The 26752-nt window shown below is 39.5% G+C and overlaps 1 long non-coding RNA gene across 1 annotated transcript in view; it reads right to left on the reverse strand.

Annotated features, from left to right (window-relative positions):
* LOC148116359 (uncharacterized) overlaps nucleotides 1–24496 on the reverse strand; it is a 34582-nt gene extending 10086 nt beyond the window's left edge. The window contains exon 1 of the long non-coding RNA XR_015733476.1: nucleotides 24219–24496. This is a non-coding gene — a long non-coding RNA (uncharacterized LOC148116359). The remainder of the gene's footprint in view (nucleotides 1–24218) is intronic.
* Nucleotides 24497–26752: the final 2256 nt, after the last annotated feature.

Genomic DNA, 26752 nt, shown 5'->3' on the forward strand with positions numbered 1-26752 from the left:
AACTTATGCAGTGTCACAATAACATCAAAGGACAAGGGCAAGAATTTGGAGTTTTTTGAACCAGTAGGTCATATTGCTCATTCTTGTCACATTAATTCTGCTATTGAGATGCTCTCGCTGACATCCTCCCATAATCGGGTCCCAATGTCTCAGTTTCCCCCCCTTCCCAGTCTTAGATGTATTCTGCCTTCTTTCAGCATCAGTGTACAATTGGATAGTCCATATGCAAAAAGGCATTATATATCAGAGGTGAAATCCAGCAGATTCTGACATGTTCTGGAGAACTGGTAGCAGAAATTTTGAGTAGTTTGGAGAACCAGCAAATGTCACCTCTGGCTGGCCCCAGAGTGGGGTGGGAATGGAGATTTTGCAGTATCCTTTTCCTGGAGTGGGTAGGAAATGGGGATTTTGCAGTATGCTTCCTCTGCCATGCCCACCAAGCCACACCCACAGAACCGGTAGTAAAAAAATTTGAATTTCACCACTGTTATATATTATAATAATAGCAACAAAAATAAATTATAAAGCTATTAGAGAACAAATTATATGCTTAAAAGAAAAAAAATGTAAACTATACGGTTTAAAAATAATTAAAATACGATAAGAGAAATAATGGTACAAAGAAGTAAACAAAATGAAGAGAACCAGAAACCAGAAAACTGGGGGTGTGGGGAGGGGTGGATAGAGATAGGAAACAAAACCATAAAAAGCTACAGTCCCTTCTCTCAAAGAAAGCAAATATGAAACTATTCAACTTTCAAACTATGAAACTATTCAGTTTCTAACTCTTAACATTATATTAATGGTAATTATTTGACAAAGTGCTCCCACATAAGGGTCTACTGTTAGCGATCATTTAAATAGTACTTTTTCCATAATGGGCCTCCCACATCTGTTCCTCAGATTCCCCAGTGTAGAACCCATTGCTTCTGTCACTAACTCCATTCAACTTGCCTTTGGATATCCTCTTTTTCTTTTTCTTTCTACCTTTCCTAGCATTTGGGGCTCCTCCAGAGAATAGGTTTTTGCATAATGGCAATTTGACCTGGTCATTTGTTTCTCAGGTGAGAACTCCGGATTGATTTATCCAATGATACATTTGATTGTCTTCTTGGGTATCCATGGTATTCTCAGAAATCTTGTCCAATGTCAAAGTGTCAATACTTGTCCTTTCCTGCTTCTTCAAAGTCCAACTTTCACTTCCATAGAATATTCCAGGGAATACCATGGCTTGCACAATTCTGATTTTTTTTAATGTATGGACACATCACAGTATCTGAATATCTTTTCTAAGTCCTTCATGGACACTTTACCAAATAGTACTCTGGACTGCTACTTTCTTTACCATTGATTATCAATTCTAAAAGGCATACATTATCCTCCTCTTTGATATATCTCCACTGTCAGTTCTAAGGCTGGCTAGACCTGATGTCATATGTTTAGTTATGTTAAGACTTCTATATAGTCTTCCATTTTTTTCGTTGTGGCCTATGACATGTACAAAAGTATACATTATGAAATAATGTGTTCAGGCACATTGTAATGAGGATATTTTGTATTGATGGAATATTGCTTAAAAAATCTATATCAGGAAAAATAACATACTGGGGCTTCCCAGGTGGGAAAGAAGCCAATTCATGGAGGAGAAGGAAGTGCACTATGAATCTAAAAGTCAATTGCACTTTTTTTCTATTATCTATCTGTTATCTATCTATCTATCTATCTATCTATCTATCTATCTACCATCTATCTTCTCTTTCTCTCTCTCTCTCTCTCTATCTATCTACAGTCTCTCTCTCTCTCTCTCTCTCTCTCTCTCTCTCTCTCTCTCTCTCTCTCATTCAGAAACCTCCCATCTCCCTCGCTTCTTACTGTCAAGAAAAAAGTGAGCAATGTTAAATTGGTTTCAATGCCAAATGATCATTTCCCAGTTTCAGGAGCTACTGTATGTTACTTACTAGGGAAGAATTTTTACTTTTGGAGATGATAACTTGGCCATACCAAACAAAACAAAACAAAACTGGTCACTGATGGCTTCATTCCTGAAAGAGGAAATCATTTTACTATGACCTGTAGGAATGGAAAATGGAACCTGAGAAGCAGAAGCCAGGAAAAACCTGAAATTGTTAAAGCAGGAATGAAGCATACACAATTGTTTTAGGAAGAAGTGTATTTAGCTGGGTAATGTGTCCACTTTAAAACAGTGGGCACTTATTAAGATCACACAATGTGATGATGACACTCAAAAGGCAGCTAATAGCTTAATATGTGCTTGACTGTAACTGAATAAACAACAGGATATATCTATAAGAATGAATTAATATCCTCTAGATATCATAGTTTCACCTGCATATGTACCTATTAAATATCCACCTATAGCACACACTGAGGAATTTGTTAGCAAATAACGAGAGGTGATAAATGAAACATCCAAAAAGAGTGTAATACCGGTACTACTAATGTGTGATTAGTCAACAATTCAAGAAAAATAACAAGAAAAGAATGAGAAGTGTTATTAAGAAGATAAGAAAAAAAAAGAAATCCCAAGGAAATGTGCAGATAGAGTAGGAATACTCAAAGGTAATAACTGAAGAGATAAATGAAGTAAGAAGAAAATGGAAAAGCAATAAGGAAACAGTTTAAAAAGAGGACTATAGAATGATAGAACCATAAAGAATTATATTCAGGAATCAATTTCATTAAAAAGGGATGTGTGAGAAGTCATAAACCTGCAGTCAAATTGAAAAGCAACAGGCGCAGACTGAACATCCCCTGAATTGGTAGAACAGGTAGTTAATGTGAAACACAACTGTCTGGTTTAAAGATTGGAAAAGATTGGTGTATACCCTAATTCCTCTCATAAGCAAAGTTTTATTGAAGAACTTTCAAAGAATACATTCACAAATGAAAAGAAAAAGAAAGTTAATACGTTTTTTTAAAAAAGGCAGAGAGCATGAGATCAGAAAGCTATCATAAAATGAATAATGGGGAGGAGAAGAGAATTTAAGAAAAAAAAAAGATTGATTTTGTGGGGTCCTTGGTGCTTTCTAAGCTTGACTGTTTTCTTGCACATGTTTCATTACCCAACTAAGTAATAACTAGTTAACATCTAACATCAGCAGCACTGATGTTACCTAGGTGGGTAATGAAATGTCTTCAAGAAAGCAACCAAACTCAGAGAGCACCAAGGACCTCACAGTTCAATCCCCAGCTACAAATATTCTCTTCTAAAGATTTGTTTTATTAACTATAGCAAGCCCTTTGTGTAGATCATGTCAAAATGTGAAATATATCAAGGTTAATTTAATACATCTAAATTATACTTCTGACAAAACTTTACAAAGAAAAAGAAGCTATGCAAAGACTAAGTTAAAATATAGTTCGCATAGAGAAGTGAGGGATACAAAGCTGAATACTGCCTGTCTAGCTTTTGATTGATTGATTATGTGCCTTTGAGATGGCATAAATAATTAGCAATCTCATATACTTTCTCCAGGATGATCTGTCCCCAACCTGTCAGTTCTAAGGCTGGTTGTTGTACCTGTTGTCGTCAGTTTTGTCTTTTTTGTATAGCCCCATTTTTTTCCTGCCTTAAAATTAGATGTAAAAATATTGAAATGGTGGGTAGTTTTTGCCTAATAGGATCAACCACTGCTACTATTAATAATAATAAAACAGCAGCCAAGAAATATACAACCAACGAGCACTTACTAACATAGGAATGATAGCTATTCAGTTGCCATGATTAGTCTATATCAGTGATGACTAACCTTTTTGCTGTCGTGTGCCAAAAGCGTGGGGAACGTGGGGGGAGGGTTATGCGCGTGTGTGCCCACACCCATAATTCAATGCACCCTGCCCCCACTGTGCATGCACGTGCAACCCCCCGCGCTCCCCCCACTTTTGGCACATAATGGCCCAGTGGGCCTGATTGGCCTGGTTTTCACCCTCCCCAGGCTCCAGAGGCTTTCTTGGAGCCTGGGGAGAGTGAAAATGGCTTTTCCCACCCCTCCCAGAGGCCCTCCGGAGGCTGGAAACAGCCCATTTGCAGACTTCCAGTGGGACTGGAAGGCCTGTTTTTCGCTCTCCCCGGGCCCCAGAGCCTTTCTAGGAGCCTGGTGAGAGTGAAAACGGCCTTCCCCATCCACTCAGAGGCCCTCTGGAGGCTGGAAATGGCCCTGTTTGTCAACTTCCACCAGAACTGAGTTAGGGCAATGCTCACGTGCCCACTGATATGGCTCCGCCTGCCACCTGTGGCATGCATGCCATAGGTTTGCCATCACAGGTCTATATTAAAAGAAATAATGTCATGCAAGAAATGCTTTTCTCTGTGATACTGTCAGGATTCGGAGTCGTCTCAAATAAACTGCATTTCAAACAAATAGTCCTTAATCGAAATCTTTCATTTATTAGGCACAACAATCGAAAACTCCGACTTAGTCGCAGCCAACACTGACTTCCTGGTCCAAACCCTCCCTTTCCTTTTCCCACTGCTCTGCTTCTCATTGGCCATCTTCCAAGTCCCTCTGCTGTTATCTACTACTTCAGCTCAAAGGAATTTCCCCTCTCCCAACCCATCTCCTAGGGGATAGTATCTCCAGGGAAAATAAGTAGGTGAAAAGTCAAGCATCCTCTTGCCAGATGCCCCCCACCTTCTCCTTCTTATGTCAGCACTGGAGTGAATGCAGCTTGGAGTGCTGACAGATACTATATGGATGCAAAAGTTGGAGTTTGAAAAAGCAGGATAGGAAGAGTAACAATGTTTTTGAATTTTTGTCAAGGGCTCAGTGTCTTTCCCAGGATGTAGGTGCCTTGGTGTTGAACTGGCTATTTGCCAGTTAAATACTTGTAAATCAAACTAGCATGTGAAATTGATATTGGCCACATAGAACCAAACAGCCACTTTTGCTTATCCAATTATCGTACTTCCCTAATTATTGTCTAACATTACTGGATGCCAGAAAATCAAATGGACATCTCCAGAGATTCCTGGTAAAAGAAGGAGTGGTATGTAGTCATACAAGGCATCTATGAATGGGTCTGTTTCCAAACAGCCCAGAGTCCAAGATGGGTACAAGGAGGATGGAGGGTAACTTGTCAAATCAAAGAAAACAAGAGATCTGCAAGTGACAACCGACTAGTCTGCCACCATGGATGTTTGGCAGCTATAAATTTTGACAACACAGACTACCACAAGGTCAGAAGATAACAAATTGGAGACAAGCGGATGTTTAGTTGTCATTTTTTTTAGATGCCTATTTGCTTCTGTCCTTGTTTCCAAGCAGTTACATGAAGGGGGAATTAAAAACTACCTCTCTCCGGTATCCATGTTCATGGCATGCAGCAGACTCTCTTTCCATACTCTCAGTTCTAGTCCATAAAATAACTATTGATTTTTTTTCCCCCAACCTGTTCTGTATGTTCACAGCAGCCCTGCGTGGTCATTTCATGAAAATCTCTGAAGGCTAAAAAGGAAGAGGAAGAACAGGTTGCAGGAAACTTCATTTTTTTAGGAGCAGGGGAATATTTGCTATTTTTCACTCTTTTTTAAAAAAATTGATTTATATGCCGCCCTTCTCCGGAGACTCAGGACGGCTTACAATGCGTTAAGCAATAGCCTTCATACTTTTGTATATTTATACAAAGTCAGCTTATTGCCCCCACAAACTGGGTCCTCATTTAACCTACCTTAGAAAGGATGGAAGGCTGAGTCAACCTTGAGCCTGGTGAGATTTGAACTTACAGTAATTGCAGACAGCTGGTGTTAATCACAATGCTATTAGTCTGCTGAGCTACCAGGCTCTTTTCACTCTTCCTTTTCAGCTCCATGACTAAAAACATACACCACCACCACCCCGGCCAATTGGTTTCAGTGCTTAATACTGGAGAGGACTAGGAAGGAAATATCAGCCGTTTGAGGTTAGCAAATGAACACCACAAGAAATACTAGAACTCTACTTTCTTGATATTCAGGAGGTCCTGGGAAGGTCTGTTGTAATTCTGGATGGTTGTTAAGCAAGCAGACATAAGTTAAGGACTATCTGTAGGCTATAATAACAGCATCCCCACAGAGTTTCTCTTTCCTTCCTTCTTATGTTCAAGATAGTCAAGGCAGGTGAATCTTGAGTTTGTTTCTCACACGTTCCTGTTTTCCTCAACTAAAATCATATTTTACTAGAAGTTGTCACATATTTTTATCAACACCATCTCTGTTTTCCTTTACAGGGTGAGATCAGTCCCTCTGTTATCATCTTGTTTGATAACAGTAAGTCAATGAAGATCTATGGGATAGAGTTTATTTATCTACTGTGTTTGTTTGTTTGTTTACTTATTTATTTACTTACTTACTTAAAAGGGAAAGGTTCCCCTCACACATATGTGCTAGTCATTCCCGATTCTAGGGGGCGGTGCTCATCTCCATTTCAAAGCTGAAGAACCAGTGCTGTCCAAAGACATCTCCGTGGTCATGTGGCTGGCATGACTAAACACCAAAGGCGCATGGAACACTGTTACCTTCCCACCAAAGGTGGTCCCTATTTTTCTACTTGCATTTTTTACGTGCTTTCAAACTGCTAGGTTGGCAGAAGCTGGGACAAGTAACGGGAACTCACCCCATTATGTGGCACTAGGGATTTGAACCGCTGAACTGCTGACCTTTCGATCATCAAGCTCAGTGTCTTAGCTCCTGAGCCACCGCATCCCTACTTATTTACTTACATAACCACTATTCTCATCAAGGTGACTCTAGACAGCATGAAGAGATTAAAACCAAAGATATAACAATACAATTTATAAAACAATATATAAGGCAAAGGGTACCCTAGTCCCAGGATGGAAAAAGGAATTCTACTTCATCATATGTGGGGTAAACGTCGTGGAGGACACGGTGCATATAATATTCGAATGTAGTCTCTATCAAGAAGTAAGAAAACAATATCTGTCCCCAATTATAAATAAATTTCCCCACTGGAATATAAGCCAAAAATTAGCATTTCTGTTGAGGGCTGACTCTCCTCCCCTGGTAAGAGCGATCACTCGATACCTTAAAAGAATGACGGCAATACAAGCCAGTTATATCAAAAAAATTTTTATCGATTGTAAGGAAGATGAGCTCAGTTAGAGAGGAGCTATCCTATTTGGGTTATCTAGTCTTGGCAACTTAGCTATTGAAATTTGATATTGTAAAATTTTAATGTCATCTATCATATATTTTTAGATTGCTATTTTTGTAACTGTTTTATCTTTTTCCCTTTTTCTTTTCTGTTTTGTTTGAAAAGGCCTTCGGGCTATTCAATAAACTATACTACTACTACTACTACTACTTCATCACTAATACAGCAATTAAACAACCAACTCATAGGACTTTCTCAATCTCCCAGCCCAAATACCAGCGGGAATATCTAGATCTTTGATGCCTTGTGAAAGGCAATTCAGAACTCCAGAGAAAAGCTGTTCCACAGGCCAAGTGCAGCATCAAGAAGGCAGAGATGTGACAAATTAGGATGTGCTGAAAGGGTTATAGAGAATTCCCTCTTGTACAATGTTAAAGTTAGAGCAATCTACCTTTGGTGAGCCATTGGTGAGGGATTCAGGGTAGATATATGGAAATATTTATCTGCCCAGATAAGGCCTTTCTCATGGGAAGAGGGCTGGGAAGCAGGCAAGTGGCCCAATTTTAATACATGGAGTAAACTCCATTCAAAACAAGTATTTGGGGAATCCTGAAAATTATAAGTTGATCAATGTTGCACTCAGAGCAGAAAAAAAAATGCATTTAGAGCCAGTTTGGTCTTGTGGTTAAGATACCAGATTAGAAACCAGGAGACTGTGAGTTCTAGTGCTGCCTTAGGCATAAAAGCCAGCTGGATGACTTTGGGCCAGTCACCCTCTCTCAGGCCAACTTACCTCAGAGGATTGTTATTGTGGGGAAAACATGAAGAGGAAAGAGTATTAGGTATGTTTGCTTTCTTGAATTGTTTATAAAAATAATAAAACCAGGACAAAAAATATATAAAATAAATAATATGATTCTAAGAATCACTTTAGTAGTTCGGGATTTCTACCCTTCCTGATTTACTGATGCATAAACTTCAGTGTAGAAACAACAGTGGAGGGAAAATAATTTAATGGGTGTAGGATACAGATAGGTTAGGGGAAGGGAACTCAAATGAGATTTTCTTGGAAAATAAAAGTTTGGGAAAGCCTTACATCTAAAACATAGCAAAGTACTTAATTTCCTTTGGTAAAATGTAGGAAGAGCTATCAATTAGGGCAGCTTTAAAAAGGAATTTGACAAACATATGAAAGCCAAAACTGTCAAAAGCTAATTATATGCTTTTGAATGCCATTTTCTAGAATAGAGGAGTAGGAACATGTTATGGTCCACATGCTAGTAGATCCCGTTGATTGATCAGTGTTGACTCATAGTGACCACATACTTTAGATTGATTTTCTCCAAAACAATATGTCCTGAACCTGGTCTTCCATTAAATTTCCATTAGCGCACCCATCACTGCTATAATTGAGTCTGTCCATACTGTTAGTCATCCTCTGCTTCTCTTTCTTTTCATCTTTCCTAACATCATAGACTCTTCCAAAGCATAGTTTTTTGCCTAATGTGTCTAAAGGGTGTTACTTTGTGCCTGGTCATTTGTGCTTAAAACCAGATGTATGGATTGATTTATCTGATGATTCACTTTTTGGCTTTCTTGGCTCTGCATCAGTGGTGAAATTCAGCTGCCTCTATCTGGATTGCACGATCATTTTTGACCGTCTGCTCATGCGCAGAAGGCTCTGCACATGCGTGGAGATGCACGCACGCATAGCGAGTGCATGCATGAGCGCTCACATTTACAAACTGGTAGTAAAGGTAAGTGAATACCACCCCTGCTCTGCATAGTATTCTCAGTAATCTGATTGATTGATTTATCCATTTCTTTTGATTTGTAGAGGCTACCCAACTCCCAAATGAAAAAATATATACTGTGTTTCCCCGAAAATAAGACCCTGTCTTATATTTTTTTGAACCCTGAAATAAGCAACTGGCCTTATTGCAGTGGTGAAATCCAATTTTTTTTACTACTGGTTCTGTGGGCATGGCTTAGTGGGCGTGGTGTGGCATGGTGGGTGTGGCAGGGGAAGGATATTGCAAAATCTCCATTCCCACCCCACTCCAGGGGAAGGATACTGCAAAATTCCCATTCCCTCCCCACTCCTGAGGAAAGGATATTGCAAAATCTCCATTACCACCCCACTCTGGGGCCAGCCAGAGGTGGTATTTGCTGGTTCTCTGAACTACTCAAAATTTCTGCTACCGGTTCTCCAGAACCTGTCAGAACCTGCTGGATTTCATCCCTGCCTTATTGCCATGCACTTAAAAGCCCGATTGGGCTTATTATCAGGGGATGTCTTATTTTTGGGGAAACAGGGTAATTAAAACATAGTTTAAAAACCAACCAAAACAAAACATAACTGCCTGGAGAAGTCAACACCAAAATTCACAAAGATATATCATTTTTTTTTAACCCAGCTTCTTCAGAGTCCAACTTTCACTTATATAGAGTGTCACAAAGTGACACAGAGTTCCATAGAATGTCACATTGTATGTTTCTGATCTTTGTAAGTATAAACACATCAGAGCACCTGGATATCTTTCTCAAAGCCTTCATTGCTAGTCTCCCAAATGCTAGTCTGCAGCATGTTTTTGACTGCTGCTTGATCTGATTATAAAATAACTACATCGTTGGTGTCTCTTGATGTCACTTGACAAGACTTTTCTTACAGTCTTATATTTCAATTGTCAATGTTAAGTTCACTGTAAAGTTTATCTGTAAATATTCCATACCCTAAAAAGAAATTCAGGTGTATTGGGGACATACACATACATAGGTGTTTGAGCCATATGTGAACATGCATGTGAATGCAGATGCAATTGAATAGAAATTAGATCAGCAACCTATAGTGTTGGCTTTGATTCTAAATCCCTGCTCTCTTTAGACTGAAATTCAGGAGAGAAGGATGTGGATCAGATTGAATCACTAAGACAAAGGAATAAAATGGGGAAAATATTCTTGCTCTCCATATGGCTACAACAGTGAATAGATATTGAGTCCTCCAAGGCATCTAAAAGTTCTGTTCCATTATCACCTCCAATATATGGTCGGCTTCAGTGGTGGCATTCAATTTGTTTTTACTACCGGTTCTGTGGGCATGGCTTGGTGGATGTGGTGTGGCTTAGTGGGCACGGCTTGGTGGGCACGGCTTGGTGGGTGTGGCAGGGGAAGGATGCTGCAAAATCTCCATTCCCATCCCACCCTGGGGTCAGCCAGAGATTTGCCGGTTCTCCAAACTGCTGAAAATTTCTGCTACCGGTTCTCCAGAACCTGTCAGAACCTGCTTTTTTTGCACCCCTGGTCTGCTTGCTATTTTTTCCCTATGACAAAGTGAAGAAAAATCAGTTTTTGACTTTAGGAATCAGTTACGTCCTTCATTTGTGCCACTTTTTTGAAGAAAGCAAATTTATCCTGTCTCTCCTACATCTTGAGAGTCCCCACAAGTTCCTGGTTGCAGATTTCAGCCTACATTTCCATCACTAAAAGTAAATGCATCCCTTCAATCTGCCTGCGATTCTGTAAAAAAGGGCATGAATTGCCTCATAGAAAAACAAAACTGTGAATGGGGACAGTTGCGTTTCTGCTCAAGACAAGAATAATTTCTCTACAAAGAAACCTGCATGTCAGGTAGAACTTGTTCAGAACGTCAGATGTCAAAATTTCTGCATATGAATTAAATACTGGTGTGGATTATAAATTATCTCAGTACGTTCAGCAGAAACGGTGGAGTCAAAAGCAAATATATTCTGTAAAACCATCGAGAATTTCCTCATTTCCTTACACACACGCAAAAAAAAAAGAGCCTTGGTAGTACAGTGGTTTAATGCACCCTGTAATTAACACAGCTGCCTGCAATTTCTGCAGGTTCGAATCTTACCAGGCTCAAGGTTGACTCAGCCTTCCATCCTTTCTAAGGTAGGTTAAATGAGGACCCAGTTTGTGGGGGCAATAAGCTGACTTTGTATAAATATACAAAAGTATGAAGGCTATTGCTTAACGCATTGTAAGCCACCCTGAGTCTCCGGAGAAGGGCGGCATATCAATCAAATTAAAAAAAAAAAATCTCCATCCCTTGGTTTGCAAGTCCATCTTCTGAAGTATCAATTGTTCAAAAATTAGCAATTTCTAACATGATTATTAGAGAGTTTCTGTAAAATACTCTTATCTAATACAGCCACCCTTTAACTGGAAAAGTTAGACATTCTGGGATATACAGTATTAATAAGCCTTAGTCAGACCACATTTAGAATACTGCACCTAATTTTTGGTCACCATATTATAAAAAAAGATATTGAGACTTTGGGAAAGAATGCAGAAAAGAGCAACAAAGATGATTAGGGTGCTGCAGGCTAAACATATGAAGAAGTGTTGCAGGCATTGGGTATGTCTATTATAGAAGTACTAGGAGTGAAAAGAAGGACTAGGAGTGACATGATAGCAGTCTTCCAATATTTGAGGGACTGCCACATTTTTCAAACCATCTGAAGAGAAGAAACAATGGATGGAAACTAATCAAGAAGAGAAGCAACCTAGAACTAAGGAGAAATTTCCTAACAGTGAGAACAATTAACCAGTGGAACGCCTTGCCTTCAGAAGTTGTGGGTGCTGAAGAAGCTTCTTGGATCAAAAGTGAAGGGTCTTCAAGCAAAACAAAGAAAGTCCAGTTGCCTTTTGGAAAAGCACATTTGGGACATAGACTAAGCGGTTGATTTCTGTGACCCAATCCAGATTTATAAACCACCAGCACAGCTTGTTTTGAAGCTAGAAATTTGAAACAACCCCAACTAGAATTCATATGAGAAAGCTCTCCCCACCCAAACCTTACGTTCTACTCCCCATACTGCTAAATTTTCATTTTTTGCACTCTCCCCTGTGTATTGCAGTTTGATATAGAAATATATCAGTGGACAAGTGTTGTAGAAGTGTTACAAAGCCTGCAATTTCACACACTAGTGAAGCTCATTCTAGGACAATTATGTTTTTTAGCTTGTCCCTAATTGTAAGATGGGAGGAATACTTCAGCTTTTAAATTTATTAAAGACAAGCTGTTGCAGAGTAACTAAATAAAACAAATAGAAGACTGAATAGTGTTTTCAAGAGTGGGAAATGGAGTGGGGAATGCTTGGCGATATTCCTTTCTTTGTAAGAGAACAGGTTCCAATTTTCCTCTCCCAAATGTTAGAAGGTATGGCTATCAATCTTTTCAATCCAGAAACTGATAGATAACTGCATTGTTGGAAAGCTCCCAGCTTGGCAGGGAGGAATGATCAAGCACGTAGCTGGTCTGGAGTCATTGTACAACTACAAGAGCTAGGGCAGACTCCTTTTAAGTTCTTTGGAGCCTTATCTAATTGTTCCCAGGAGTAGACTGCCAGACTGGGGAGATTTCTGTATCATAGGCAGAACATAATAAAGTAGTTTGTTTGAACTTTGCACATGAGTCTAATTGTTTGCACTTGAAATATAGAGTAACATAGATTGCACCCAAATATTTGAATTCTGAAAAAGAATAGGAATTGTGGTTTTATTTCAAATGGTGAAATAATACTTACATTGGACTAAAGTCAATAGAAATTGTGAGGGCTTGCTTGTGGATGTGAATGTACTAACTGGATGCTTGGTGAATTGTTTGAAGATATGAGTCAATCAAGAATGATAATGTTCCTTCCTTCCTTCCTTCCTTCCTTCCTTCCTTCCTTCCTTCCTTCCTTCCTTCCTTCCTCTGAAAATTCTTCAATCAGATATGTTGAAAGCAATTATGTTAAAATTGAGAAAGTCTGGTGCATTAAGCAAAAGCAAATAATAAAAATAAGTTTATTATCTAGAAAATAATTTTTACTTTTTTTGTCACAAGCAGCAAATGGTGGAATATTAGCTGCCATTACTGAAAGCATCAGCATTCAGTGCTGCTTTCTGCCACTTTGGTTATCCTTGGGATTGATGAGCACAAAATACTGTGTGCTACACAATACATTGACCTCCTCACCCTTTCCCCTAATGAGAATGATGCCACTTTCAAATCAAATGAAGATGGGAGAAGACTTGGCTAGTTTTCTCTCCTTGCACTCAGGAAGATAAATCTATCTCAGCATCTACTTCTGTCCTACTATTGCAGCACCATTGAGAGTGTCCTGACATACTGCATTCTTGCATGGTATGGGAGCAGCTCTGTAGCGGACAAAAATGCTCTACAGAGAATCATTAAAACTGCCCAGAATATCATCGGGCTCCAGCTACCAGCCCTGGACGACATATTCAAATCTCACTGTTTGAGGAAATTGCATAACATTCTCAGAAACTCTTCCCATCCTGCTTACAATCTTTTTGGACTGTTGCCTTCTGGCAGAAGATACAGAACAATTAAAACTCGGACCACACGTTTTCTGAATAGTTTTTATCCCAGAGCTATAATTGCACTTAACAATGAACTAAAGGGCCACCATCAGTGAGCTGTTGGACAGTATTACTTGGTCTGTTGTGTGGATGTTTGAGTGGTTTAGGGGTGGGGAATTGTGGGGGGTGGGAGTGTGTTTGGGGATTGTTATGTGTGTTGGACCTGGTCTTTGGGTGTTAAGTGAATTTCGTTGTATGGGTATACTGTGTATACACGTAGATTGACAATAAAGTATTATTATTATTATTATTATTATTATTATTATTATTATTATTATTATTATACCAATCACATGACAGGCAAAAATTAATTCTTGAAGAAACATCAAGGTAACTTTTAAGAATTTGGAAATCAATTTGAAAGCAAGCCAGGCAGTCTATTTCTAATGCTATTTTAAAAGGAAGTTCAAAATTTATTGTATAAATAGCATTATAGGAAATGTCAGAAAATTGTTCCAGGATATTCTTCTTATGTATCAAAATAAGTGAGATGGAATTTTAAACCAAAATAGTCAGCTATGGTAAGTGGGTTATAGAACACTAGACCAAGATGGGTGTGATTAAAATCTACATCCATATAACTTCAAATATACTTCACAAGATTATCATGCAGATGAAATAAGAACAACACCCCGATGGTATATTAATCAATTATTTGGATAAAGAGTGAAAAAAAATATTCCTATTATTCACTCTGGTTTTTTTTTTTTCCTGATTCTATTCCTTTATTCTTCTAGGTCTTTTTTATGTTGATGCATTTTCTGGGTTTACTTAATTTGTTATGCAAATACTTCAATAAAAATCATTACAACTAGAAGCTTAACTAAGAATTATGCCAAGAGAAAAGATTGACTATGTTGCCGAGTCATTCATCCATACTGCAAGCCTGAAGGAGTTTTCCAAAAATGCTCCTACTTTTCAGTGTTGATTTGGATATTTAGAATTGCTAGAGTTGGAGCAGTGAAATTTATTTCTTCATTATTAGGATTAGGCCTACATATCTAAATAAACATGAAAAAAAATTGAAGTTTTTGGAGCACAACCAAACTATATAGTACAATTGGTAGTGGATAGTTCAGGGGGAAAAAAAACTTTGCAAATAACTCTGAGCTGTGAAATTCTGTGTATTAATAAAGGAGAATATTTGTAGCTCAGGATTGACATTATCCTAATGTTTTATTACCCTAACTAGGTAACATCATCATTAGCACTGATGATGTTGCCTAGTTTGAGTAATGAAATACCTACAAGAAAACAAGCAAGCTCAGAGAGCACCAAGGACCTCTCAATTATGTATGTATTATTTTCTACCAGTCGACCACCTCCCTCAGTGCCTGAAGGGCCTGGTCCAACATTGTCCTCAGCCCCTGGCATGCCTTCCTGTTGGACGGTCCCAGATCCTTCTCCTCCTCCTCCTCCTCCTCCACTTCCTCCTCCTCCTCCTCCTCCTCCTCCTCCTCCTCCTCCTCCTCCTCCGAACTGGACTCTGTTGGGGCCATGACACTGGTCTTCAACTAGCCAGAAGTTTTACTTCCACAGAATTGGCCAAGCCACAGCAAGAACAGCTAAAATAGTTTGTTCTACAAGAACAGTGTCCATATCACTTTTATATTGTGGCATTTGCTGGATTATTGTATTGTGTTTTTATTATTGTTGCTGGCTACCCAGAGTTATCTTTCACAACATTGGCATTTTCAAATCCACATTCATGTCAACCTCTGTCTCTATTTTAGCCAGTAAATAGCACTAGCAATAGTACTTAGATTTATATACCACCCCACAGTCCTTTACAGCACTCTCTGGGCGCTTTACAGTATAAGCAATATTTGCACATTGCCCCCAACAATCTAGGTCCTCATTTGACTGACCTCAGAAGGATGGAAGGCTGAGCTGGTCAGAATTGAACTCCTGGCTGTGTGTAGAGTTTGCCTGCAATACTGCATTCTAACCACTGCACCACAAGGACTGCTCTCATGCTGTTTCTCTTATGTAGCATCAGTTTATAGTGGCAAAGAGCCTTGAAAATAATTTCTGAGTATTGTACATTGTTCCCAAACAGCCTAAATTTCTTCAATAGTCAAATAATGTTTCTCCATTATATTAATAGTTCCCTTCTCCTTTAATCAGAGTCATCAGTTCTCATTGGTTTTCTCCAGTAATCTTCAAAGTCCCCTCTTATCCAATCAGGAAAACCTTCCCACAGGAACTTTCCCATTGAGCAAAGTTGTGGGTATTCCTACTCCTTTCCTTGATTCAGAAAGGAGTTCTGAAAAGCCAACCCACGTATCAGCATCCCTCTTTGATATAGCCATTGGCTCCACTGTTGCAGAAGTATCTTTAGTTCACTATTGCTTCCCCGAGAAGTCCCCTGTTTGGGAGAGTTTTGAACAAAAAGGGTGATATGTTGCAAAGATAAATAATGCAAAAACAAGAGTAATTTGTTATTTTTTTAAAAAAAGAGGTTTCTTCAGTAATTCATCTTCATGTATTATAACTTATGGAAAGTTGCAGATAAAATGAATATAGATTTTTGGGCAGCTTTCAATTCAATAGCATTTAACATTTCAGAAGCATTTCTAGTTTTTGTTTTCCAAATCACTCTTCTCTCTGAAAAAAAGATCCACCAACAACAAAATCCCTGGTAGATCTGTGATTTTATATGTAAAATGCTCTCTGTCAATCTCCATGATCTGAAATGCTGCCAGTCACACTGAAATGAAGAGCAGATGGAGAGAAGATGGAGAGAAACAACCTAGAACTAAGCAGAAATTTCCTAACAGTGAGAAACAATTAACCAGTGGAACTGTTCTGCCCCAGCTACGGACTCCAAAGAACCCAGCACACACAAAGTCTGTACAAACCTTAGTTTACTAAATTAAATCAGACTTTTTACAAACAAAGGCTGTTAATTAACTTTCTTAACAGCCTATAAGAATCCAAAGAATAAATAATCGTAATCTTACTATGGTTGGCAGAAAGCCCAGAAGCAATTTGCAGAGAACTAAAATCAAGACGTGAAGGAGAGTGAACGAAGTTGTTCCCTGCAAATTGCCTCAGTGGTCGTCCTTCCTTAAATAGGCTAACGGAGTGGCCAATTAGCCCCAAGCCTTACTCTCGAGGAAACCTCCTCCTGAGGAGCCACTCCTGCCTTTTGGCAGCTCTGCGTGCCTGTGCATCGAGAAGAGGTTCCTCCTCTTTTTTCTCTTCACTTAAGGGAGCTTCTGGAGGTTCTGAAGGCCCTGGCTGAATCCCGGCCTCTGGCACCACATCTTCTCCAGCCTCCTCATTGTCTGACTTGAGTGCCACCTGCACAGGCTGCTGGTGGAGCACCACACCAGCCTCCTCGCTGTCGGAATCAGCTACTAGTTGCACAGGTCACTAACGGGCCACAACAGGAACAGCTTGCCTCCTGAAGTTATGGGTACTCAATCACTGGCAGTTTTTAAGAGGAGATTGGACAACCATTTGTCTGAAATGGTATAGGGTCTCCTGCTTGTGCAGGGAGTTGGACTAGATGACCTCCAAGGTCCCTTCCAACTCTGTTATAATTCTGTTATTCTATTCTGATCTGATAAGGTAACTGCCATCTTTCTGTTTTCTCATCAAACTGTAGAATTTACTGTCACAGGATATAGTGATGGCCACAAGCTTGGCTAGGTTTAGACTATTGTGGGTCTGCGAGAAGTGGCTGAAGGCCATGAGTGGCACCAGAAGTTGACATCAGACTCCTGCATTAGCTAACACCGCGCAGAAGAGATGAGATTCTCCGAAGTTCCCATCACATCATCTGCCTGTTTGTTTCTCCCTTTCTAGAACATCCATAGCAAATCACTATTAATGTTTTGTTGTGCCATCTTCAAGTAAACATAATAAAGCAAATAACAACCCTAATTGCATCAGGAAATGAAGAGAGAGATGATTAGAGCCAATCCGATTGCTGACTGCAGAGCCCCAGGGAAGCTCATAAATAATCCTTAACCTTTATGCCGAACAGAAAATTACCGCATCCCATATCTGAAGCAAACAGGCAAAGCTCCAGGATAAAAGTAAAGTTTTATTGCTCTTCTTTAGCCGCATAGATAGAGGAAGACTACAGTTCTCTATGGTTTTCTTTTCCCTCTATTTATATCTCGCTCTTTAAGATGATATTCTTTCCAAAATTACAATGTTTCTTGAATAATTCCTAGGACCGGTAGATACAGTAAGGTATGTTTAGCAAATTTTAAAAGTTCAGGGCAAATCCATCACTTCCTTACCCATCTTTTCCTCTTTGTACCATTGGACTGTGAAAATGTGACCCTTGAACAAGGGTCACATAAAACAATAAAAGAAGAAGAAGAGAGAAGAAAGAAACAACAAGATAACCCTATGCTACCTGAAGAAAGACAATTGCAATACAAAGAAAATTAAATGAGTAGCATGCCCTCTGATTGTCTGTATGTACAACCCCATGACAAATAAAAATTATCTAACTATTCAACAGAGTAGTTAGAGCTGGGAGAAAAACATAAAGGATGACCTTGAAACTCTGTGATTGAATCCCCAACTTGTCATATATGGTAATGACATCAACATATATGCAACATAAGGTGACGATTTGAAGTTTTTTGTGGAGGAAGATATGTATTCTACACATGTAACTCAATCATTTTTCCTCTAAAGCTTAATATATTGATAGAAAAGGGGAACAAGGAGACATAACTTGTATCCCAAGTCTCCTCTTCAACTGCTTAGTGAACTAGATGACATGTTTGGTTGCTGATTTTATCCGACAATACAATTTCCACCAATGGATGCATTTTTCTATTTAGTTTTTCAATTGCAAACTGTATCATAAAGTTTAGCAAACTCTGCTTCTTTTCAGATTGCCTTGTTACTTTGTAGGCTGATTTTTTCCCCCTCTTCCTAGTTACCAATGTGCATAAGAGCATATGTATATTGATTAAAACTCCAAGTCAAAAATGAATCTTTGGGAGATTGCCCAACTGTGCCTGGGTTCATTTTTGCACTTTGATCTAATCAAAGCTACTGTGGCACAGATCTGAGTCTACTTCTTTAATGAGGACTGTGGTACTGTGAGATCTAAGGATAAATGTCGCAACCAGGATAAAAATAAATATTTAGCTTAACTCAAAGATACCCTTTTCCAGTCTTGAGCTGCTAATGTAGGCTCCCTGAAAAAAAAAGTCCATGTTGGAGTAGAGAAGGAAAGAATAGTTAATGCCAGAATCTGCTGGTAGATGCTTCTCCTGGTATCTTCCAGGTCTCCCTCTCCTCCCCCTCCCCCTCCTCCTCCTCCTTCTCCTCCTCCTCCTCCTCCTCCTCTACCACAATATATCCCAGCCTACATATGCCAGCTTGCGGTATAATCAGTGTAATCTTTATTTCTAGGAATTCCTCTGAGTCCCAGATAGGTCCCATAAACATTTTTAGGATAAGAAATGGAGGTAGCTGCAGTCTACCACTTTGTCTGGAACTGTATGTACCTATCCCTAAAGAAAAAAGAAATGTATACAGAGGCTGGAAGAAGTGTAAGGAGTAATATTCAGGGAGGAACCTAAAATAAAGGGCAGGTAATATTCTCATAAATCAGTGCTTTCTTGCCCACTATCAGTGTTTTATGATAGGCAAAGTCAAGAAACATGAGTCACTAGGAATCTTGAAATGTATGATACAGAGTCTTAACAGACCTCTGCAAACTGTCAAAGTCTCTACCTACTTTCAGTGAAACCTAAGACAATCAAGACAAAATAATTTTGAGTGCCTTTCTCATACTTTCTACTTTTCCTGAACACAAATATCTTTTTATATTTTGACAATCTCATCGTTCTTGTCTAAATGAAGTAGGCATTCTATCCAGTGGGGGTTTCAAATTTTTTTACTACCGGTTCTGTGGGTGTGGCTTGGTGGGTGTGGCATGGCTTGGTGGACGTGGCAGGGGAAGGATACTGTAAAATCTCCATTCCCACCCCACTCCAGGGGAAGGTTACTGCAAAATCCCTATTTCTTCCTGATCAGCTGGGACTTGGGAGGCAGAGAATAGATGGGGGCGGGGCCAGTGAGAATTTTTACTACCGGTTCTCCGAACTACTCAAAATTTCTGCTACCGGTTCTCCAGAACTGGTCAGAACCTGCTGAAACCCACCTCTGATTCTATCACACACACACACACACACACACACACATGACAGCCTATGTTCCAATGGATAATTTTCATAGGATCCATTTGCAAGAATGCTCCCAAATGATAACATCATTCAAAATATACCTACCAACTGTAATCATTTTCACAGATCTTCTTCGAATCTGTTCTAGTTTCCCAAAAATTTTTAAATGAGATGCCCTAGATCTGGTTATAATATTGGAATCTGACCAGTGCTGAATAAAGTGGAAATATTACTTTCCATGATTTGGAAATAATACTTTTATTGATGCAGCCTAAAATTAGTTTACTCTTTTAATTAGGTGAAAACTGCCGTAACCTTTAGAGTTGGTTTTCACCGGCTGTGCCAATATGATATATCCAATAAACATGTTCTTTGAGGAATCTACCTGCCTCTGAGATTTGCTTTCAAAGGGTGTGTTACTCAGAATGCTGACATGCAACTGATTTCTGGAAACAAGCATAATTTTTTTCAAAGCATTTGAAGACTGACTACTTAACAGTTTGTTAATTCTAACCTTGTTAGAATGACTGATATGTAGGTATCCAGTTTTTTTTTTCTCCTCGTCTTTTAAAAATCTGAGGATAAAGTTTGATATCCATCTGTTTTTGCCCCTTCTCATATTCTCCAAGATTTCCCAAAGATATACACAAAACTGTAGCCAGATCACCATGTCCTTCAATATTTTCTTCAATATTTTGAAACAATTAATTTGACCTTGAAGATTTAAACTCCATTAAAATAAATAGCTATTTTTCTGATCCGCTTCCTATTAATTTTTTGTTCTGAGTCTTCATTCTGCTCTTCACAATTGCCTAGTTAGAACACATAGCTTCTTGTTGGAGAAAATGGTGACTAATAAAGAGTTGAAATTTGGACAAAATAGGAGGGTTCATTGTCCCAAATGAAATATGTTTATGCAAAAGCCACCTCAGGTTTTTATTAGACAATTCAGACAGATCAATACTGTAGAGGAAGAAGGGATATGGCTGATAATGGATGCAAGATCACTTTACTTAAGTATTCCGCAGGAAGACGCTTCAGTTATCTGTTGAAAGGGAAAAAAACCCACCCACACACATATTTTTAAAAATTTTCTCAAAAATTACTTTTGAGAGAAAGGGGGGAGGGAGGGAGGGAGGGAGAGGGAGGAGGATTTATTTTTTCCTTTTAGTAATATATGGATTATAAATATCCATTAGGATTCTGCAGAACTTTGGATTTAAAGAGCAAAATATGTTTTGGACAGTTTGTGCACAAGCATGTTTCCTGTGTCCAAAACCCACCTTAAATAAAAGATGTCTTCTTTTCAAGATCCTGTGTCAGCTGCAGAGGGCAGCTGTGCAAGGACAGGAAAAGATGCAGCTATTTTAAGGATTTCCTGACTGATTCTATCTGTCAATCTGTGGGCACTCCACATGGCATTTTGCCCTTTATATCTCAATCTTTGCACAGATGTGTCTGCATCCCAAGAATAGACGATCCCTTAATAAAATAATTTGAAGTCAAGGATACTTTTTTTCAGAACATGTTTTTTATACTGAGACATACTGTATAGTCATATTGTAATGTTAGAGTACTGGTTTATTTAGCACAACATTGCCTATTCTAATTTATTGATTTATTTGAAAGATTTATATAATTGCCAATGTTGTGAGAGACAACTCTGGGTAGCTAACAGCAATAATAAAAACACAATACAATAATCCAACAAACAACAAGAAAAGACCGACATCCAATCAATAACCTGTATCCACCTATACATCCCCCCTGGGCTCCAAAATTGCTATCACAGTGCTGAAGGAAAAGCTAGGTCAACAGCTTTCTGGAAAGCTAATGGTGGGCGTCTGCTGGATTTCAATGGAGAGATGATCCGTAAGGTTGAGGCTGCTATGGAAAAGACACACTTCATAGATCCGCCTGTTTGAGGGAAGGGTTTTGGCGTGTGCTCACTTTATCCAATATAGTGGCTATTAGGATGGACTAATCTCCTCAGGGAGAAATGGTGCTGCAGATAACCTGGTCCTGGGCCATATAGGGCTTTAAAGGTAATAACGTCAGGTATAAACAACCAGACCCACACTTGGAGAGTTCAGTAAGTTGTTTCATGACTCAAGCCTAAACACAGGAATCTTCTCAGACTTACAATTTGTACCTGGATGAAACTAGATAAGGTTCAAAGGCATTCAAGGTGAATTGGACTTCACCCTCTTATGCCCACTTTGAGATTCTAGACTAAATCCTTGTTTGACTCCCCCCCCCTGGCTTGGCCAGTCTCTTCTACAAGCAACCAGCACCTTGAATTGCTCACAGAAAGGAAACTGGGAAACAGTGCAGCTCCCACAGCAATGGTATAGCATGGATGAATTGAGAGGTGCCTAGTAGCAATAGCAATAGCACTTAGACTTACATACTACTTCACAGTGCTTTACAGCCCTCTCTAAGCAGTTTACAGAGTCAGCATATTGCCCCCAACAATTTGGGTCCTCATTTTACTGACCTCAGAAGGATGGAAGGCTGAGTTAAACTTGAGCCTGGTGAGATTTGAACTGCCAAATCGCAGTCAGCCGGCAGTCAGCAGAAGTAGCCTGCAGTCCTGCATTCTAAGCACTGCACCATCATGGCTCATAAGGTACTGCATTCTGGACTAGCTGCAGTTTCTGGGTGGTTCTTAATGTATAGCTGTTGCAATAGTCCAAGCAGGATGGCAACCAAGGGCTGAGTGATTGTGAGCAAGGACTCAGTGTTTGCAATTGGTGTACAAGATGTATCTGGGCAGAGGGCCTCCATAGCCATGATTGCTACCTGCTCCTCAAGCAAGTGCTACAAACCTAAGAGAATACCAGATCTGTCTGGGGAAGGCATGTTATCTTTCCTATTGAAAGCTAAAGATAACAAATCATCAGACCAAGGGGGACCAAAAACCCAAAGTCACAGTGTCTTAGTAGGATTGAGCTGAATCCACTTCCTCCCCTTCCAGACCCTTACTTACTCCAGACATATGGATCACTATTAAAACAGCATCATCTGCCCAGTCAGGGGTAAAGATATGTAACTGGGTGGTCCTTGGTGCTCTCTGAGCTTGCTTGTTTTCTTGCAGACATTTCATTACCCTAACTAGGCCTAAGCAAACCAAAAGACCCAGCAACCCCAGAAGACAAAACAGGAGTCATCTACAACATGCAATGTAAGAACTGCAACAACCACCATATAGGACAAACAGCCAGAAGACTGGCATCCATGAACACCAAATGACAGTCAGTTGGTGACGGAAACATGATGGGAATTCTTCAATTTCACAACATATAGACAGATTTAACCATAGTTTCAATTGGGAAAATGTGACCATCCTAGACCAAGTCAAAAAATGATAGTGAATTTCTAAAAACCTGACACTCTGACAAATCAACTATCAATGGACATGTTAGACAAATTGACAACATCTATAGAGTATAGACTTATGAGAAAGAGACAATCAAGAAGTCCAAAAGAGAACAAAAAGACTCCAGCACCTCTGTCAGTAATCAACAATGAGATCAGCATAAATTAACTCCAAGGTTAACTTTAGACTAACAATCAAGTAAACAATACCCCAATCAAGAAACTGCCAAAGAGCCCATCAGTAAACAGCCCAACCAAAGAATCTCTAAGACACAGTGATAGGCAAGCCACCAGAATATAAACTGACAGCAAACAGCACTCCTTACTAGCACTGATGATGTTACCTAGTTAGGGTAACGAAAGGTCTCCATGTCAACCGTGAGCTACAAATATTCTCCTTTATTGATATAACTGGGTACCATCTGGGTATTATTTGCATACTTATGGATACCACACTATGTGCCATTGAATGATCTCAGAGTTTAATATAGATGTTAAAAAGGAGTGGCAAGAGCCCTGAGGCATCTCACATTGTAAGGGCTATTGCTGAATCTATTGCTTCTCACCCATCATGGGTATTGGCCACAGCGGAAGGAGACCACTGTAAAACAGTGCCTCCCACTCTCATCCCCTGAAGCCTGTCCAGAAGGAGACCATGATACTTTTTGAAGATATTGAAAACTAGTAATGGAGCCACAAGGACCAGGACAGTGGAACCATCTCTATCCCAAGTCTTCCAAATGTCATCCACAAGTGCAACCAATGGTGTTTCTGGATTATATACCCTGAACTAAACCTTGACTAGAAATTTTTGATATTATCTGCTATATGCAGAGCTCACTGCAGGTGAAAAGGAAGGGAGGGAAGGTTGGAGACTAGGAGAATGGAATCTTGGAGTCTTGAGAATGGGGTGCACCATCACATACTTCAAAGTGGATGGGAGCATCCCTTCCTCAAAGAGGCATTAGCCATCACATGAACCCAATCCAACCCAACCCAACCCTCTTGCCACTTCCAAGATGACCTTAACTAGCCAGAAGTGGCATGTGTCCTGAACATAGGAGGCCAAAATCATAGATGCAATGCCTCTGTCTACTTCATAGTATTGAGTAGCTCAAACACCTCTCATAAAACTGAGCTCTCAGTCACTTCAGATCAATCTGCCTACCTAGTATCTAACTCCTAGCATAGTTGAGCAATTTTGTCTAAAAGATGTTGAGAATATTCTTTATATGGTTTAGCATCTTCTTCCATGAAGGTCCACCAGCTGGGCCACCAGCTGCCTGCAGATGCAAGAAGAATGACAAGAAGAATGGAGAAGTATGATTGTATCATTGTCCTCACTGCCATAAGGTAAGCCCTACGAAAGGTTCTTACCTGTGTTTGGTCAGCTTTGCTCTGCATCTTTCACCAGCAATGCTCTAGACCAGAGATGGAGAACTGTGGCCCCTTTATGATTTGTGGACTTCAGATTCCAGAATTCTTTAGCCAGCTTCATTCACAACCTATTTAAATATAAATACCAAATGCTGAATTTTGGCCGTTTTTCATAGAAGGCCATTATTATGTCAAACTGTGACCCTACTATAGTTGTTCACTGGTTTTCTCTGGTACACTAATGATATTTTGGGAAAGAATATTTGGATCAGTTAATGGAATAGTCTAAGAATACGCGCACATACTTTGAAACACATTAAGATAACAGAAGAATAGACTTTGTCAGGAAAGCAAATGTCTTTTCTTCTATCATAATTCAGAACGTCTACAGATAGCAGTATCTATTTAAAGATTCGTTTCTCCCAGTAAGAGCTTACCGGTATGGGTTTCGTTTTTGTTTTTTGTTTTTTGTAATGTTTGAGAGATAATTTTGCTAAGCTAAATGACTGTAAACTAGGGAATACCAACTCAAGCCTCCCTCCCAGCGCCCAAACATAAGCTGCCTCAAGGAAACTATTTTAAATTCTAATCTCATTCGTGATCAGATAAATACAGTGTTGAAGAATGTTTTTGTTTTTCCAATTAGCTATCAGGTTTCACTGTTTCATCAAATACTTTATTATACAGAATGCGAAGGAAACAGGTGTCGCTATCAATAATATTCTATGTAAACATGAGTAAATAACTGGTTTCTATGATTTCTGGGTGTGGGAGAAGAAGAAAGAATGCCTATCTTCAACTTTTTTTCTTGCACTGAATCAAATATAAGACTATCGCAAAATTGTCTGTAATTCGAAACCACCCAGAGTGATTAAGAAACCAAAATCAAATCAAATCAATGTATAATGAACACATATGTATGTTTATTTTATTTCTTGTAGCTTTTGGCAACTTCTGCATGCCCAGCTTCCCCAAATTGGTGCCCTCCAGATATGTTAATATTACTATTATTATAATTCCAAGAGATCATGGCCAAGAGGTCAGCCAGGTAGGAAATTCTAGAAGTTGTAATAAGGCTATAGGTAAAGGCTATTGCATGCAATGTCAGCCTGTTCTGACCTAGGTGTTCCCAAACCATGACTCAAACTCCTTGTGCCGACAAAAACCACTTTTTATTAAGTTACTGTGAATTTATCACATTCACATCCAACAAAGTCTTTCAAGAGAGCATTTACAGTCACATACCTTATCTGGCTTGGAGAGCTGCCAAGCCGATATCTTCAAAACTTGGCAAGGATTCTCTGAGAGTCGCGAACCAATTAAGTGAACTGATTGTCTCCTGCAAACTCCCCTCCCTGTTCACTCCTCTTTTATTCCCTATGGAAGGGGCCATTCATCGTCCACCTGTGGCCTTACTCCCAAGTTGACCCTTGTTCCGCGGCGGTTCCCTTCATCTGGTAACTCTGTGCTTGTGCACACTGGGAACAGGCTCCAGCTGTTCGTCTGCCTCACTGATGTCTGACTTCAAAGGCAACTGATAACTGTCAGATGGCCCTGGCCCCATCTCTGCCTCTGACGCAGAGCCTTCCCCAGACTCTAGGACTGGCCCATGTTCCTCCCCAACCTCCTCACTGTCCGAATCTGCTGCCAGCTCTGCTGGCAGCTGGCAGGCCACAACACAGCCATCTTCAACCAGTCTGCAGGTAACTGCAGCTATGGCCAAATATTCAGATGGATATTGGAGCAGAAAAAAGTTGTATTTTATAATTACAGGTAGTCCTCAATTTACAACAGTTCATTTAATGACCAAAGTTACAATGGCACTGAAAAAGTGATTTATGACCATTTTTTCACACTTAGAACCATTGCAGCATCCTCATGCTCAAAATTCAAACACTTGGCAATTGATTCATATTTATGACGGTTGCAGTGTCCCAGGGTCATGTGATCCCTTTTTGTGACCTTCTGACAAGCAAAGTCAATGGGGAAGGCAGATTCACTCAGCAGCCATGTTACTAACTTAACAACTGCAGTGATTCACTTAACAAATGTGGTAAGAAAGGCTGTAAAATGGAGCAAAACTCACTTAACAAATGTCTCATTTAGCAACAGAAATTTGGGGCTCAATTGTGGACATAAGTCGAGGACTACCTGGATTCCTTCCCACGTGGTTGGTCAAATTACCTTGTTGAATGATTCAAAATACCTGTAGCTCTTGTATTCTGTTACAATAAGAACAACAATGCGGCACCATGTAGACTAATAAAAAAAATTTCCAGCACGATAGCCAACTTCATCGGATCTGGTGGAAAGGGATTGTAATTT

The sequence above is a fragment of the Pantherophis guttatus genome, chromosome 1 (genome assembly GCF_059756535.1).
Source record: "Pantherophis guttatus breed Tessera chromosome 1, ASM5975653v1, whole genome shotgun sequence".
In the NCBI taxonomy this organism is placed as follows: domain Eukaryota; kingdom Metazoa; phylum Chordata; class Lepidosauria; order Squamata; family Colubridae; genus Pantherophis; species Pantherophis guttatus.